This window comes from Natator depressus, chromosome 2 (genome assembly GCF_965152275.1).
Source record: "Natator depressus isolate rNatDep1 chromosome 2, rNatDep2.hap1, whole genome shotgun sequence".
Taxonomy (NCBI): Eukaryota; Metazoa; Chordata; order Testudines; family Cheloniidae; genus Natator; species Natator depressus.
Genome location: NC_134235.1, coordinates 175,496,946 through 175,515,476, shown reverse-complemented (window position 1 = coordinate 175,515,476; position 18,531 = coordinate 175,496,946). Strand labels below are relative to the sequence as shown.

The window sequence follows — 18,531 nt, the reverse complement described above, 5'->3', positions numbered from 1 at the left end:
CAGTGGCCGATGCCAAGTGCTTCAGAGGGAATGAACAGAACAGATAATCATCAAGTGATCCATCCTCTGTCGCCCATTCCCAGGTTCTGGCAAACAGAATCTAGGGACCCCATCCTGGCAAATAGTCATTGATGGACCTATCCACCATGAACTTATCTACTTCTTTTTTGAACCCTGTTATAATCTTGGCCTTGACAACATCCTCTGGCAAAGAGTTCCATAGGTTGACTGTGCAGTGTGTGAAGAAACACTTCCTTTTGTGCATTTTAAACCTACTGCCTATTAATTTCATTTGGTGACCCCCTAGTTCTTCTGCTATGAAGAGGAGTAAATAACACTTCCTTATTTACTTTCTACACACCACTCATGATTTTATAGACCTCTATCATATCCCGCCCCCCCCTTAGTTATGCCTTTTCCAGGATGAAAAGTCCCAGTCTTATTAATCTCTCCTCATACAGAAGCCGTTCCATAACCCTAATTATTTTTGTTTCCCTTTTCTGTACCTTTTCAAATTCCATGATATCTTTTTTATGATGGGGCAACCACTTCTGCACACAGTATTCAAGATGTGGACGTACCATGGATTTATATAGAGGCAATATGATATTTTCCATCTTATTATCTATCCCTTTCTTAATGATTCCCAACATTGTTAGCTTTTTTGACTGCCACTGCACATTGAGTGGATGTTTTCAGAGAACAATCCACGACTCCAAGATCTCTTTCTTAAATGGTAACAGCTAATTTAGACCCCATCATTTTATATGTATAGTTGGGATTATGTTTTCTAATGTGCATTACTTTGCATTTATCCGCATTGAATTTAATCTGCCATTTTGTTGCACCAGTCACCCAGTTTATACTCCCTTGAGTATAAACTTAACTTCCTACACATTGGGATAAGCAAGCTCTGCAGTGTTGCTTTGTCCCCCTCTCACACAGGTGGGCAAGAAAGGTTGGGAGCGGATGGAGCCTCGACTCCATCCTCAAATGCGTGCAGTGGTTTAGTTACATCGGTGCTTTAGGAAGCATGCGCTGTGACAGGTATAGACCCATCACAGGTCACTACCTCCCCAGAGCAGCAGGGAAACTGTGGGAGGTGGGGGTGGGGGGAAGACTGTGACTCTCTTTACTGTAGGTTAGATCACAAATCAATGATCCAGCACAAAGATAGCATCAGAGTGTTATCACAGTAAAATTTCGAAGAATATCTAAAACCTTTCATTGTTTTTTTTTTTTTCAATTCTGCAAAATTACCTTGGTGAGGCTAAGAAAGAAACACTGTCACATCAGCTGTATCTTACCCTGAAGCTACTCCATTAATTCTTAGCATCCGTGGATGTATTCTTTTTATAAGTGTGAATCCATTCAAATCTTTTCACCATCTCCCCCACTTTTAGCCATTCATTACCGTGGGTGCCAGGATAAAATGGCAATGCTACAGACATGGTTTCTAATTTTCTTTTTATCAGTCGTAATGGTGTCTGGGTAGAAACCTTTTCTGAAGTGCAAATTGGAAGTGGATCCATAGGTCAGGCTGCAAGGTTATTTATATTCAAAAACCTCCCTTGAAAAACCTTTTGTGCAGCATCAAACGTGCTTTAGGAGGTGGATCTTGAAACATATACCTGTAAAAGCTTTTCTCAGCATGATGTTTCACATTATGAGGCAACTAAAGTACAAAAAGAAATGAAGACGACTAGACTGTGGTTCCTAGCTATATAATGAGCACTTTCTTCACTACAACAATAGCACTCACAAATGCAGTCCACCAATTCAGATTCAAAGTACATTGTTTGACACATTAATTTGACACTGAACTAATATTAATCTTCTTTTTATCACAGTACAAGATTGAATTAGCACAATACAGTAGAGCCTTGACTTTCCAAATCCAAGCTAACCAAAGTTCTTGATTATCTGAAAGTCACATATGTTGTATCCACCGTAGGGTTAACTTTGGCATGTTTTTATAGGCATTACACTTTATGCACTGAATTCATAAAATGGATGAGCCTGCCAGAGTTCATACTGTAAAGTCTGCAGGAAAAGGGCTTTCTCTGCAAGCTCTGAAGCCTCTCCCACTGAGCTTATAAACTCTGCAGATTACTGGCACCCAGGACTACTGCTTATCCACCACTTTGCTTTTCTAAATGAACGTCATAGCCCTCATTATTTGGGGGAGATAATTGAATCTTTATTATAAGTGAATGTGTATACTGCACTCGGAAGTGTTGTAAAAAGGGAAATAATGCTATCAGTCTATCTCAGGTACTTATATGACCCCCATTACTAGAAAAGGTTCTTCAGCCTAGGTCTCCTGTATTTTAGGCTACTGTCCTCACTGATAAATCACACTTCCTCTCATACAAGGGGACGATTGCTGCTGCTTTGCCAGCTATGGCAGTATTTGCCAACTACAGGCATAGCCCCTCAGGGAAAGGAGGGAGGGCACTAGATGGTGGAAGGTAGGGCAGAAAAGAGGATCGATATTGGTGAGGAAAGCTGTAGGTCCCCAGAATCACCCCCCTTCCCTACAGACACTGCAAACATGCTGCCACATCAGCAAGGAAAGCAGATGGAAGCTCCCAGACAGTTACCCAATGTCCTGATATCACTTCCAGGAGAGGGGGAACTAATATAAAGATGGCTACTCTGCTTGATGCTGTTACTACTGTTGTCCCCTCCCCACCAAAGAGCAGCATTTCCAGTTGGCGGGGGGTACCTATTACACTAAGATTGTTCTATACACTGACATCTTCTCTTTGCTGCCATCCATTGTAGCCTCTGGGAACCTCAGGACGGGATAGGGAAGCTCTAACATTTAAGGCTCCGCTGTATGCTAGTGATGCCTGCTGCCTCACAGTCCCCTCAAGAATGCCAGTGCTGGTTGTGAGGACGGAAAGAGGAGAATGTTATATGTTGGAAGATGCATTTTGTGGATGGCAGGGGCTTTATTTTATTATTTCGTATATTATTAATTTATTGATTCTTATTATTATTTAGAAGGGGCTGTGGTTTGGTTTTTGGTGTTTCTGGATCATTGCAGGAGGTGAGGGGAAAAGAGCATTTTTCTTTTTGTACCAAGAATCTGACTCCATACATTGTCTCTCTCTCTCTCATGTGAATGGGGTTTGGGATGGGCCTTTGGGTGATTTTTTTTAAATGTTGGTGTTTGATGTGTCAGCAGCTGGGATTAACTGGCCAAATCTCTTTGTGAATTAGTGGGATGCCAAAGGGAGTGGGACTGACTCAGTGGAGATATTCTTTGCCTTCCCATCGTAAGTACATTTTTTAAAGGATCAGATGCATGGTATGCTTATTGAGGAAGGTGACCCAGGGAAGTCACTGCACTCTTCTAAGATGACCATGGATCAGTTAGGCCACCACACAGCACTGAAGGCATTTTTATGTTGATCGAAAAGAAGGTACCAAGTTGACTGTCCACTAGATATGGGCATAATCAAACAGACCTGGTAATGGTTATTGAGGTCATTCTGGATGAGTCTTACAAGGAGGAGATAGATGAATTGTTTTTGCAGCCTCCCTACCTCCCCAAACCCTCAAACTTCTGTTCTCATGGTGGTATAAATGAGAAGTAGTTCAACTGAAATTGATGAATTTACACCACTGTAAAACCTGTGTCAGATGTGAATCAGGCCCTAGCTGTAAGAGAGAAAGTGGGTGACCCGACTAGAACTCGAACATGTATGTTTATACTACACAGTTCCAAATCATTCTGATTTGTATTGTCAGGCTTGCTTTTAAACCGTCAGGATTTAAGATCTTTGTAATTGAGAACAGTCAAAAGTGATCTTTTCAGAAAAAAAAATTAAGTGGATACAATAAAATTAAAACACTGGGATGGTTAAGCGTGCTTCTAAAGTTCTATGCTAAGCTGCACTCTAATTGCAAATGACATATGTGAGGTAAGGAACACGTGACTAGACCATTCCTGAACAACTGCCAAAAATCTTTTTGCATGTCACCTAGAGCTTTAAGACAATGCAGGAACAATGGCAGCTCTGTAAAATCTGCCAGAGTTGACAGTTCCTATTGTTCAGAAAACTTTTGTGAAGCATAGACGTTTTCTAGATTAATGCTGCAAAATGCTGAACAAAATGGGCGTCAAGCTAATCAGTGGGCTTTGGTTATTCAATCTTTTGTTTTCTTGCTGTTCCATTTTCATTCTGTGCTGACTATTTCTCTGTGAGTGCGTGTGTACACTTGCACCTGTGTGCAAACACTATACAAGGTGTACTTGCGTGTTTGGAAAGAAAGAAAGAAGAGGAATCTCTCTGTTATTGGGCCAGTATTTGAATTTGGACACGTCTTCTAAGGTCCTCTCTCTCTCTCTCTCTCTTTTTTTAAACTGTAAATTAACTTTTCCTTAAAAACTTAATTTTTACCACAACAGTAAACAAAAAATAGAACCTGCTTTGATTTGAGGTTATCATCCATGGCAGTTTTATTCAAAGTAATCTGTGATTTTATCTTTCCCACTACTACCTGGCAAATGGAATTTGGCTTTACAAACAAGGCGTGTCAACTTATTTGATTAATAGGGTGAAAATAAACATGAGGTAGGCAAAAGGATGACACTGGTGGTTTTAGCATCAATGCAGTGAACAGTTCACCTGGGTTGGCAATGGCTACAGTGTTTCCACTGAAGTGAAATGAGGGTTGTGTTCCAGGGAAAAATGAAATACTCCAATTAAATATCTTTAACTGTGTAAAAATATACAGAAACTGTGTAAAACCTGCAGCCATCTGCTCTACTGTTTCTCTGTTAAAGGAAGCATCCCTTCTAGCCTTCTGCTGTATTTGCCCAGTAAAGATTAATGTTATGTAAATGTGGCTCTCCAAGTGTACTATGAACCACAGAGAAATAGTTAACACAGTAAATGCACATATCTGAAAGCAAGTCGTGTCAAGTCAACAGCTAGGAGCAATTTACTGTACAATGTCTACTCCATTTGGTTTTGTATGTATTTTACTGTGTTCTTCTTGCTGCAGGAAAGGGGAAACAATTAAAGGTCTTTGCAATAAGGTCTTACAGCTTATCTCCCAAGAAAAATGTAAGCAAAAAATGTGGGCCAGACTCACAGCTGGTGGAAACTGGTGTAGCTCCACTGAAAACATTTTTTAAAAGACACGGGAGCCCACTGAACAGTGTTTTCCAAGTCTACCCAGGAAATTAAAGCTACCCCAAGATGGCATCCTTCAGCACTATATGTCCTGATTGCTGCCAACATGCCACAATCCTCAGTGAAGTCCACCTGCTCTTCTGTTGCTGGAATCCTTATTGTCTGTGACTCTGACATTGTTTGCTTAGAGTCTAATATGCAGAATGCCTCTACTGACTGTAAACAAGTGTTCTGTATACCATAAGGCCAAAAATCTACTTCAAAATGTGTCTTTAATTGCAGCACTGATTTTTCTAACTCAGCCACCACAGTGGGTTGAAGTCATAAGATAGACTGTTATGATCCACTACCCAAAGCTTAGCAATTAAAGGCTCTCTCTCCCCACCCCCTTCCTTTTATCTGCTAATGTATCGGGATAGACAAGTAAACAAATTCCTTCAAACAAGGTTATAGGAGATATAGGAATTCTGTCAGTCAAATAGTATTTGGTTAATGATAGTGACTGAACTTGACACATTTATATTCTGTTTGAACTACATTTGTGAAGCATTAGCAAGAATTCAGATAACGTCTTAGCACTATAATAACCTTACAATATATTTCTCTCTAACCCAAATATTATCAGTCTTAAGACACAGCAGAAAGTAGAAAGCTTTGTTTTATGGAATTTAAGTGTGTATTTCAGTGCCTGTGAAAGGTGGTCAGAAGGACAGCTCTGGAAATTACAGCACAGAGAGGTAAACTCCAGGCACTACACCCAGCTGTCCTTCCAATCAGACATGCCAAACCTGTGAAAAAAAACGCAGAAATTGGGCTTGTTTTTGGCTTAATTGGCTTGAGAGTTGCTTGTTGGCTAGTTTTTGGCTTGTAGCTTGTTGCTTCTTTTTTTTGACCGACTCCCAGCAAGCAGGGGCAAGGGGGGAGGGGGAGCAAGCAGGGGTAAGGGGCAAGAAGGAGAGAGAGTCAGGGGTGCACAGCTGGCCCACCACATCCCAGACTGCATGCCGGGGGGATCTAGTCACGTAGAGTGTTGGGGTTCTTAGGGATTGGCTTGTTTTGGCCTTGTTTTTAAATGGGACTAGCTTGATTTTTGGCTTATTGTTAAAGTTGGGGTGCTTATTTACCGCGTGAAAGTTGGCAACTGTGCTTCCAATGTGTCTCAGCCCTGACACAGAGGGACCACCTCTAAGATTGTGAGTGGGCACCTCTCTCTGCTTAGGCTGTCATCCGTGGTGATGTTTTTAGTGATGAATAAGCTGCCTGGTAGCATAGCAGATACACTGTTATCTCCTTTCCAGGATTTAGTTTTCATCACTTCATGCCATTTAGCACTGAGGGGAAATTTCCCAGTAATAGACAATGGTTGCAAACATATCATCTCTCTTCTTTGCAAAGATCAGGAGAGTGACTTTGTAGTGAAACTGTCACAGAATATCTGGGGGACACTATTTTAATAAAAGATGCCACAAGGATCACTGGTAAATGTAGAAAGCAGTGACCAATACTGTAGTGATCACAAACAGCAAGAATTCAAACTTAACCTATGGTCTTCTGGAATTAGCAATGAATTGTGTTAAATGTTCACAAATAATTAGAAGAGCCAACTCCACCTTTCATTAAGAGACATTTTGACTGTAGTAATATAATGGAATCCTACATTCTATATTTAAAAAAAATCATTTTTAATCAGAGAGTTCTTGAAAATCACACACACAAATTCCTTTTCCAGCCACAACATCCTAACCTGGCTCTATTTCAGGAGCGGACAAACTGTGGCTCTTTTACCATTAAAATGCGGCTCGTTGAGCCCCCCATTCCCCCCCCCCATTCTCCACCTACCAGACTGTGGGGGGCAGGGGAAGCTCAGGACCTCTGCCTTGCAGTGGGATGGTGCAGTAGGGGCTTCTGCCCAGTGGGGAGGTGTGTCTCAGGGCTTCTGCCCAGCGAGGAGGGGGTCTTGGGGCTTCAGCCCTGCGTGGCGCACCTGCCAGGGCTCGGGCTTCAGCAGGAGCAGGGCTGACGCTTCAACCCCCGGCTCCCAGCAGGTGTGCCCTGGCTCTCAAACTTCTGAAGATTGTCGTATGTGTGTCTCAGAAGGCCAGTAATTTTGGTCACTCCTGCTCTATTCCTTGCACGGAAGGAATGAGTCTTGTACAGTACCTCTGCCTGCCACAATATGTGAGGAAATATCTAGAGAGAAAAACTGTTCAGTTTAGCAGTGTCTGAAAAGGAGACTCTTGGGATGAAATTTTCAGGCAGCAGTGTAGCACGTTAGATCTTAGTTCTTAGCATTGGGAAAGGAAATTGTGTGCTTAACTCCTCACGTGCACACACCATACTGAAAATGGACCCCTAGAAGCAACCTCATTCTGCATTTACATTAGGGTTGGTTATGATAACTCCCAAAGAGCATGGCCAGATGTACCCACAAAGGAAAACTCTCCTATGTGACCCAGATAAATGAACTGCGCACTGTGAGAGTCATCCAAGAGCTCTGAGCAGCAAAGCTCTCAGTCCAATGAGAAGTACCTGATCAAATAGAAACAAGGATGGGTCAAATTCATGGCTGGTGTAACTCCACTGACTTCAACGGACTGATGAATTTGCCCCACTGACTCTAACTGTACAGCATCTACTTAACAGGAGCTAAACTGACGAGTCACAAGAGACAGGAGAATCAAGTTCCAATGTATGCCCCCTCCTGAGGAAAGGGGGGAACTCTCTGTGCTTGCCCTGCACTCACCTGCTTAGTGAAGAAACAAAGGGCTCCTTCCTGTCTCAGAACTTAAAAATAGAAGAGAGCTTGCTGCTGAAATTAATTTTTAAAAATAACTGAAATAAAGGGCAGTGAAGGCATGATTCACTATGTTGAGAACCGTGATGGATGATCAACAACTAATGATTGTTTTTGGCTGGATGTCTGAACTAGTGCCTTACAAATTATTATAATAATGTGCCTGCCGACAATACAACGTTGGTGACCACACAGGTGCAGCTCCTACTTTTGCGCCTGCAGTTTTCTGTAGTTTGGTATAAGAGATTCACTTTCTTTATTAAAATAGAGAAACAGTCTGAATTACCTAGCAAAATATAAAACCCTTCCATATACTAATCCTAATTAGGCTAACCGATAACCCAAGGCAGTACAAACAGCTAATAGATAACTACTGAACGTCTGATGTCTAGAGACATTAATAAAACCATATCTATCTAGATGTGAAACGAACACACAAAAAGCCCCTCTTTGTGCTATTTACAGTTGTTGCTAATCTGCCTTCCTCTTTCTTGGCGGATAAACTATTTATTGATCTGTTCTCAGACTGAAATAGCAGGATAAGTATACACAGAGATTTACTTACAGAGATCCTGTAGTTCCATCGTTCCCGATGACAAATTTGCCTCCTATACTACAGCAAGGAAATGACTTAATGCTTTCTATGGAAGGAACAACGTGCTTCAATAGCAGATGGTCTCCGATGAAGCTCTTTAATGAGATCCGTTTTCAGTTTAGCTATGTGACAGGAGACCCCCTCCTTTGCACACCTTTGCCTGGTGTATACCTCAAGTCCAAAAGAATAAGCATGTAGCTTTGCTTATGTTTAGAGTGCTGGAAACGAATTGTGCTCCAATTGGCAAGAACATAGGAAACAGCAGCCAATCACAGCGAACCTCCATTTCAGGGAAACTCCTGCCCATTTATTTAGCATCTTCAGGCACTATATTTTCTAGGAAGAGCGCCTCACTTCTAGTATCATAGAGAGAAAAATAATAGCTCCCTGTCTCTGTATCTCCCACTCCGTCAGCCCTCCTGCTATTTTTTAGGGCCTGGCAATTGTCTAGGGAGAGTTCAGACTCATATCCAGCTTCCACCTTGCTGGGAGAAGAGGAGGGGAGAGCGCCTGAGCTTAACAATTACTGATTCCATCACCATGGAAACAGACTGGATGCAGCGAGCTAGATTTGTGTAGAACATCTGCTGCCAGACTCATAATCAACTGCAATCTCATCTTTTTTCCACTCTCACTATTTATTTGATTGAGAGTTTGCTTTCTCCTTACATGTATGCTGGGAAAACACATACACATAGTTGCTTTCTCTTTACATACACACAATGTTAACGCATACATGCATATACAGACACAGACATATATTTGCTTCGCTTCTACTAACATACCATGAGAACATGCACATCCATATACGGATGTGCACACATACATATATGTATGTGATGTGTACTGGCATGCCATCATGTACATATACACTGAGGGATAGACACATCTCTAGCCAGACAGTATTGCTTAAATATGTATACACAGATTGCTGATCTTAATGGTATTTTGGGTTTGATTATTCATTCTATCAATCACAGGACAAAAATAGATGTACAGGCTATGAAAATGTTAGATTTAGCTTCCCAGCTCTTCTGTGGGCCCCAGGAAATACATTACTGTGAAACTCACATGCAAACCCAAACCAAGAGGATCTACAACCTGATCCTGGGCAATTTATTTCTACTGCACAACTTTCTGAAATAACATTATTTTATTAGTGGTTTATAGGCACCTGTATGCCTCTTTTAATGATCGGCTCCCCAAATGGTCTTTAACATCCCCTACCTTAGCCCCCAAGTCTTGACTCCAGGTTCAGACTCACCTACCAACTACAACTAAATAGGGTTCATGTTCAACTGTCAACAGGAAAAACCTTCATCTGCCACGTGGATTGCAATTCAGAAATGTGGGTCACTCCTATGCAGCCCTGACAGCAGAAGGAGTAAGCATTGCCTGATTTGGGGAAGTAAAGTGGGGGATGCAATGGGGAATAAAAAGAGGAATAATGGTCCAGTGGTCACTAGCCTGAGACTCAGGAGGCTTGGATTCAATGTTCTAACCACTAACTTCTGCGTGACCTTAGGCAAGACACTTAGCCTTTACGTGCTGAATTACTGAGTCTGTAAAATGGGAATAGCAGCCCTGCTATACCTTACAGGGGTGTTGCAAGGATTAAATATTGTAAAGTGCCTAGACACTATGGTAATGGGGACCATATAAATACCTCAGCTACACACAAAGGGATACACCTCTCTGCCAAAATATCTACGTGAATGTGTTTGAACTTACTAAATAGAGAACAAGAAGGAAGTGGCCTGTTATTTGGAAAAAAAAATACTCAAGTATTCTACAGAACCACTCTATTAAGTATTATAAATGGCCATGTTTAAGAATCATCCGTGCTCACGTCACTAGGCTGCAATGCTGGCACATAAGCATTCATTTTAGAGAAAACAAATGCTTTTTTAATCATGCACAACAAACTGGATTTCCTATGGATTAGGAGCAACTTTTCACATTTCATTACCTTTTCCCAGCTTTTGTTTTACTAGATATTTAAAATAATGCTGTCAGCCACTTTCTTGAGAGTGAATATCTTTATAAATCATTATCCAGCACTCCTGTCATTTATGGTCGCTCTTTTAGTTTTGAAACATTAAATTGCAGAAGGCAGCCAATTTGCATTTTGGGGGAGGGAAGGGCTAATTTATAGCCAGATTTGCTAACCAACAGGGTGTGCTGAAAAAGCCATCTTTATTTCTCCAGGCATTTGGAAAGAGGTTAGTTTGAGGGCAAGGGAAATAATGTGAAAGGTTTATCTTATTTATATGCAAGCAAATGTACACAAGCATTGCAATTGTTTATTTTGTTATTTGTTGTTGTGCTTTATGGACTATGTGGATTTAAAGCTTTGTTACCACTAAGAGCTTAGGATAGCTACACAGAATAGAAACAAACAAACAAACAAACATAAAATAAAATGCAATTGGACACAGAAGGATCATCTGTCACAGTCCCAGTGAGCCTCTGCACAGTATTTTGCTTTTAAGGCAATATTAAATTGGAGAATTTTCTAATCAGATGAATAGTTCTTTTTACCAGTACTGTGGTATGATATACAGAGTACAAGACCATTCATTCATGCTCAGTTTGCTTAACAAACCACCATCACAGGCAAATATAATGATCAATATTGTTCTGAAGTATAGGGTGAACCCTCCTTTAGCCTCAGTTTCCATACTCCTTGGTCGTCTCCCCAATCCAACTGATTTCAGGGTAATGAGAAGAAAGAGCATCACTGATTAAGGCACTAGACTGGAACTCAGGAGATCCATGTTCAAGCCCTTCTGCACTACAGATTTCCTCTGTGAGCTTGTGTAAGTCACTTTGACTGCCTGGCATCTCAGCTTCCTTCTCTGTAAAATGAGGATAATAGCACTTCCCTTCCTTACAAGCATGTTTTGAGGATAAATACATAAGATTATGATGTGCTCAGATACTATAGTAAAGGGAAGCCATATAAGCACTGGTGACAGATGAACTATGAGGGCTCCAGGGATGCCAGACCCCTGGACCTATGCAGAACAGGCCCATACAAAAATCAAGGTGAATTCATCAAGTCAAGCAGACACAGCAAACGGAAGCTGGGAAAGATGTTTTGTAGGTAGGAAGGAGTGCAATTCGAGAACAGCTACTCTTGGCATTCTCCCCACAAGATTGTGGATTTCCAAGTGAAAATTCACATGGAAGTCACTGCATGTTGACTCAGCAGTAATTATCATTAGTATTGTCTTACCACGTTACAAGAGCAGGTCAGTACAATCAAGGGCATTACATCTCCAATTGGTGCTAGAAGATGTTTGGAGCCTATATGGCCTCACAAAGAAGATAGACACTACTGAGATGGTGTCTGCACAGACTTCCAACAGAGTCACAGCAGCTATTGGTTCTCTGTGGTGACAAAAGCTCCTTCTTTTCAATGGGATGATTAGTTGATAACTCTGCAAATACTGGGTGAATGTTTTGCCCACCCGATAGTCTATTTGCAAGGGTGAAGTATTCATTCTAGAGGCAAACCCATATCTTTCTTTTGAGTCTCTACTCCCTCAGGCAAGCATTAATAACTAGGGCCACAGAAAATATTTAAAAACATATCAAAAACCTTCAAGTCTGATGATTTTTCATTCAGTTTGATTTAATGACTTTTTCTCCAAATTCATAAAAAAAATGAATTTTTCTCTCTTGAAAATGGGCCAATTTCTTTTTACTAAAATTTTTTCCACACTTTTGATACTGTTTTTTACATAGAAATATGTGAGCTATCCCACAAAAAGCCAATATCGGAAATTTTACACACACAACATAGATTAGATATAGGGCGACCAGATGTCCCGTTTTTAAAGGGACAGTCCCGTTTTTTGGGACTCTTTCTTATATAGGCGCCTATTACCCCCCCATCCCCTGTCCTGTTTTTTCACAGTTGCTATCTGGTCACCCTAATTAGATGGATAGATAGATCTGATGGATGGATAGATAGATAGGATAGTATTTTAGGTTATATATCACATACATTGCCTCCAGACAGATGTACAGTGTGATCTGTAGTAGGACTGAGAAAAAAATAAGATGCACATTGTGTGTGTGTGTGTGTGTGTGTACACACCCCTTGGTAAATAAAATTAGCCAGGTCTACAACCATAGCGCCCAGTGAAGTCAGAGGGAAATGCAGAGGCACAGAGCATTTAATACTCAAGCCTATTGTAAGGAGATATGATTTGCTGTTTGGAGCACACAGCACTTTCCCTATTGAGATAGAATCACCCTTATGCGGTATCCTCTTGCTCAAATGTACGTCTCCTGGAGATTAATGTATTTATAATTTGAGGAGTATGTAAGACTGCTCCTGCATCACTGGGCCTACACACCCCTTCCTCCAGTTTGCTCAGTTGTTGCATGTTATATATCTCTATCTTGCTTAAAGTGCAGCCTGTGGGTCAAATGTAGCCTACAGAATTCTACAATGCAGCCCTGACCCCCATACTGAGATGTGAGCCAAAGAGACTAATTTTTCAGCATGTGGTACTTCATCTTTATCAGACCTGCCTTCCTTTGAGATGCAGGGGCTTCTAGCCTCCATGTGGTGCACATCCATATTAAACAAGAATTCCGCTAGTTTTATACAAATAAAGCTTGACCTTTGGGCTCCTGAGACGTTGGGCAATATCTGGAGAAATACACACCTGGTCTGTCTAGTAACGCTAGGATTGCAATGCTCTTTCATCTTCTCTGACAACTGAGGTCCTTCAACTCAGCAGAACATAGCACAGAAATCAATTATGCAGTGGCTGGGGGAACTGGCAAGATCATCTGTTAAGTCTTTTCCACCTCTAATGTCTATGGTTTATATGAAAGCTGGGATGTCGGCAGCAGGTGGGCTGGAGAGTCATGACTTTGGGGTTCCAGTTCCAATTCCAATGCTAACTCATTGAGACACTGAGGGCAAGTCACTTCACCTCAACACCTCTGTAAAATGGACTACTACTACTTGACTCACTAAAAAAGGGCTTGTGTGGATTTATTAATGTCTGCAAAGTTCAGATATCTATTAATAAAAATAAAAAATGAAAAATCATAAACTACAGATATTAATATGCATAACAACAATTAAAAGAATAGCGGAAGTTTTCAATTATGCTTGGCCAATGCAATAAGCAGCAAATATACCCTTCAACTTTTATAATTTGTTGACGTCACAGTCCTCTACAAACATGTGGTTTCACTACTTAGGATCTCTTTTGCAAGATGATTCCTATGTAACAGGAGTAGGAAATGAACAGACTTGAAGAAATAAATACACCAGCTATCAAGCTGAACCAAAATATGTACATGGGAAAACAAAAATGAGAACATCGGGTTTAAAGAACAGAGCAACCAAAATCCACAAAATGGTGAATATTCCTCTTCACAGCGGTTACATTTTAAGGTCAGTGAATTTTGATATAAAGTATTGGGCACAGTCTGGTGATAATGACACTTGACCTTAGGACTTGAAATATCAAATGTTTATCTTAAAAAGCAACTCTAGAATGTGATTTAGGTTTGTAAAGGCCATACACAAGGGCAGTTTTTTATCCATCACCAAAAAACAAAACAAAACCCACAAACCAGCCCTGCAGCTCTCTGCAACCTTTAAATCTAGTCATCTCAAATATATACCATATATAATGGTGATTCCAGAACTACAGATCAATTATACATCAAGCCATTGCATAACAAATAGCTGAAGAATTCAGACCATCAGCTCCAGCATTTCTACAGGTAATATTCTAAGCATAAAATTACAATGCCAATTTGTAACACCAATTTGGGGTGTTACAAAATCTGAAACTTCGCCTCTCTGGGTGTTACAAGCCAAACTTCTACACTTGGGTTTTTGGATTCAACCAACTATATAATTTTGTCCAGTGCCAAAATACTTAACCACCTTGTTGAGAAGGACTTCCATATATGTTAATCAAGTTAAATTTTTCCTTTTTTTACTCTCTCTGCTTTGAACACATTTGGCCAGCACAGAAGTAATCTTATACTGCTGTACCCTGATGCCAACAATGGTCTACGGGGCATCTGGCTTTAGCTGCTCCCCTAACACTTACTTTGCTAATGACAAAGACTGAATTTACCTCTGATGCAGAGAGTCCAACTCCAAGAGCACCTTTTAAGGTTCTCTGTTAGCATGAGGAGTAGTGAGCAGCATACAAGGGTGCTATTGATGCATTGATGGTGTTGCAACCAAGGGGAATAAAATAGATCTTTGCTTCCTGCTACTCACCCTCTCCCTCACACATGTATAAAACTGAATACTTGGCAGGAAGTGTGTATAAGGGTAAATGCTAGCAGAAATATCAACTGCTCAGTATTTTGTTATGCTCATCTTCTATTGGAACATGTTGATGTGATCTCTACTTGGTCACATAAAATAATAAAAGGATGATTTATTTGGGTCATTTGCTGTTTATATTTTTAAGAGTAGGTACGAAAACAAAAGGAGAAAATAATTTAATAAAAGGCTCCCAGAAGTGTCTGTGCTAAACTAATGACTCTGGAGCTGCCATGCTTCATTGTGTAAATAATCATGTATGTGTTTTTAATATGTTAATTACGTAAATAGGTACTTTGGAACGATCTAAAGAGGAGATTATTCACCTCAGAGACTGCAGCAGTTTGTGTGTCAGTGCATCTGCCATGCAGGCACATTAAATCTGTTCACCCAAAAGTCTCACTTTTTTGTTGAAAGGGGAAAAAAGTTACTAGTGTGAGAATTTTTATTACCCTGAAAACGCAGTCTTAAGTATTAATCTGATAGAACATTAAGAACAGTGCGCCAGAGAACATCACTGAACACCTTATAACTTCTACAGGCCTTGTATGTATTTATATGAGCAGCTTTGGAAAAAATAGCCTTTTGATTTACTTTTTGTTAAAATTTGAACATTTTCTATCCTCTGCATTTAAAAGCAACAATCACATGTACAGCAGACGTTGGAGAAATTATATTAGTATGATTATGAACATTTCATTAATAAATTTATATCCTTCCATAGTGCCTTTCATCAGAGGATTTACCATCAATGAAGCCTCATCAGACCCTTACAAGGTAGGTAAATATCAGAACATACATGTAGAAGAGGGGTAAACTGAGGCACAGAAAGGTGATGGGGCTTTTCCAAGACTAAACTTACTGGCAGAGCTGGGAATAGAACCCAGAAGTCCTGATGACTAGTATCTTGTTCAACCATTAAATAACACTGGCTGTCTAGAACAGCTCAAACTACCCTACAAATCTATCTGCCTTCCCCCAACCTTGGGAACAAAATGTATGCAAACATAGGCTGAATAGAAAATAATGCAATTCACTGTTTATTACTTGCTTGCTTCCTTAAATTGACAATATTGAGCGAAAAGTTTTGCACTGACAATATGAATAAAAAATGGTCAGACAGGGCAATACCTAATTACCTAATAAGCAAATATGCTCTATTTTTCAGACTACCCCCAGCATAGCAACATTCATGTATATGTATGTGTAAATGTGCATGCTTGCACACACACACATATATGCACACGTGTTGTGTACACACATGAATGCAACACATTGCACATACATACACATGAGTGTTGCTCTCTGCACTCACACAGTAGCTTCTTTTTTACATTGCTTGTTGTATCCAGTGTTTTAAATGGAAGTTCCAACCAAGCTAGATGGACTGGGGGAACATCAGGAGGAAAAGCTTCAGACTCTCCACTTTGGAAACCAAGAGAAATGGAGGGGCACTGTCCTGATTAACAAATCAACAACAAAGACACCTGTGAAGGGAAAAACTTAACAACCTAATTTGATTTCACAGAATTTAAATGTATATTATAAAAATAATGAATGACTCTCTCTGAAGACCCAGAGGAGATTCTGAAGCTCTGACAGTGGCAACCTACATAATACCCGCCTTCCCGACATACCCTTAGCAAAAAAAAATGAAAAATGCCCTATTCCCTTTGTTTTAGGGAAAGAGTAAGCAACTTCCCACCTTCCATTTTGCCTTGCAAATACAACTGTTGACTGAGCAGACTAACTATACTCCATTTTTATTCAGGACTAAAGTTTTTATGGGTATAGTATTCCACCTGCTTCAAAACATTTCAAGTGACTACCGAAACTGTTCCCTCTCTTAAGACTAATAGGAAGGACCAGCTGTTGGAAAGCACTCATTGAACCTCCTCTCCAACAAACATGTCTCACCATTCAGCCCACGCACCAAGCCCAACTGTGTGTGTGTGTTCTGGCTCATTTTGTCAAGGCTATCCCATCTGCTCTGAACTTCCTTCCAGTTAATGAGTCTTCCTCTAATTGATCTTCCGAATGCATTTTACTTCTCTCTTAATCATCCACATACTAAACATGCCATCAACACTGCAGCATCACCGTGCCTGCCATCACAGAGGCAAACCCCACCCTGCAATTCACTCCTCTTAAATCAGGCTTTCCCTCAAAGCATAAAGAATGTGGCTCTTTAGAAGATGCACACTGTATTCGCAGCCCCAGGCATTACCTGTCAGCTGTGTCATGTGACTATTTGCAGATATGAGCTTCCTCAGAGAGAATTTTTATTTTAATTCAGATGATAATGGTTCTGTTGGCAAAGCAGCAAGGAGCCCATTACAACCACCCTGCCTTCAGTTGCTGTTCCTGACTGCAAACGCAGGCATCAAAAATTAAAAGAGCACTTGCAGGGATCTAATTTAATATCATCTGTTTTCTAGGAAGATTGTGCTTACCGCTCTGTGGGTGTTTTGTTGTTACAACTTTTTTCATCCTTTCCTATGTACATAGTAGCGTATGCATGCCAGAACAGCTCTTTGAGAGGCACTGTAAAATCAAGTTTTGTTAACCAATAAATTTCACCTAAGCACTATATCAAAGATCTCTCAACTCAGAAGGAAAAATACCAAAACTGTTGGGCCTCCTAAGGTTGATTTCAATTGACTTTTTTAAAAGAACAGTACTCTCTAGATTTTCCATAACAGTGCTAGATATTCAAGACCCAATAAAGAGACCAAATACCCCAATTTTACCTGGAAAGTCTTGGTTCTCCAAATGATGTCACAGTGTCCCAGGAATTTTCATTGGGACATCTTCATCGATCAGCCTATCTGGGAATTGTATAACTACAAAATGTACGTTCAAGACACATTTGCTGCACCACTATCAAATGTACTGTATACCCTTTTCACTCTCATCAGGTGGAAAGTGTTTATTGCACGATTGTTCAAAGCAAAAGCTTGTCATAAATGAGCCAGGCAATGACACTGCAACATAGGTCTGATGACTCAATGACCTGAGCCTAGTCAGTCAAAACCCTCTTTCTGGACTTCAGAGAGATAACAGAGGAGAGAGAAGGTGGACACCTGACAGTTACTCTGGCCCTCTGTGATCATCTGTACAGTCACCAGAACCATAGACAGGAGGAAAGTCAGAGCGAGAGAGAGAGAGAGAACACTCAGCTCTTTTTAAAAAAACTATTCTTTGCTCTAAGTAGAGTCTCTCCAACTCAGATGCAGCAAATCAACGAAAGCAACTAGAATGCAGAGAATCTGAATATTTTGTTACCCTAAAAAACAACATAATGGAACTGTGCTGGCGTATGATTGCGAAAATGCAGCTATCTGAATACCAAAGCATTTTACCAGAGTCGGCAGGCATGATGATCTTAGTGAAACAGACACAAAAAGGTCAAGGCCACACAGAATCAGTGGCAAAGTGGGAGCAGACCCAGGTTTTCTTCCTCCAGGTTCAGTTCCCTGTAGCTTAGAACCCAAGCGTATTTACAGCACTTGGTCAATATCTTTTTATCTGTTATATTTCCACTTTATGCTGTGTAGGGCTGCTTTAAATCCATCAGTGCCTTCATTTCTAAACGTTTCAGAATTGGGAGAAAAATGATTTTGAAGAGATTTCAGTCTTCCTTAACTGCTCAGGGGGATATTTTCAAAGCCAT

General features: G+C 40.5%; 1 protein-coding gene across 6 annotated transcripts in view; it reads right to left on the bottom strand.

Moving 5' to 3' along the window:
• ELMO1 (engulfment and cell motility 1) overlaps window positions 1–18,531 on the bottom strand; it is a 418,423-nt gene that overhangs the window by 97,062 nt on the left and 302,830 nt on the right. Inside the window, exon 1 of one of the 6 annotated variants that reach the window (XM_074945340.1) lies at window positions 8,510–8,953. The exons of the other annotated variants lie outside the window; for them this stretch is intronic. The gene's annotated coding sequence lies outside the window, so the exon portion shown is untranslated. Of the gene's footprint in view, window positions 1–8,509; window positions 8,954–18,531 lie in introns of those variants that run through there. 6 annotated transcript variants of the gene reach the window in all.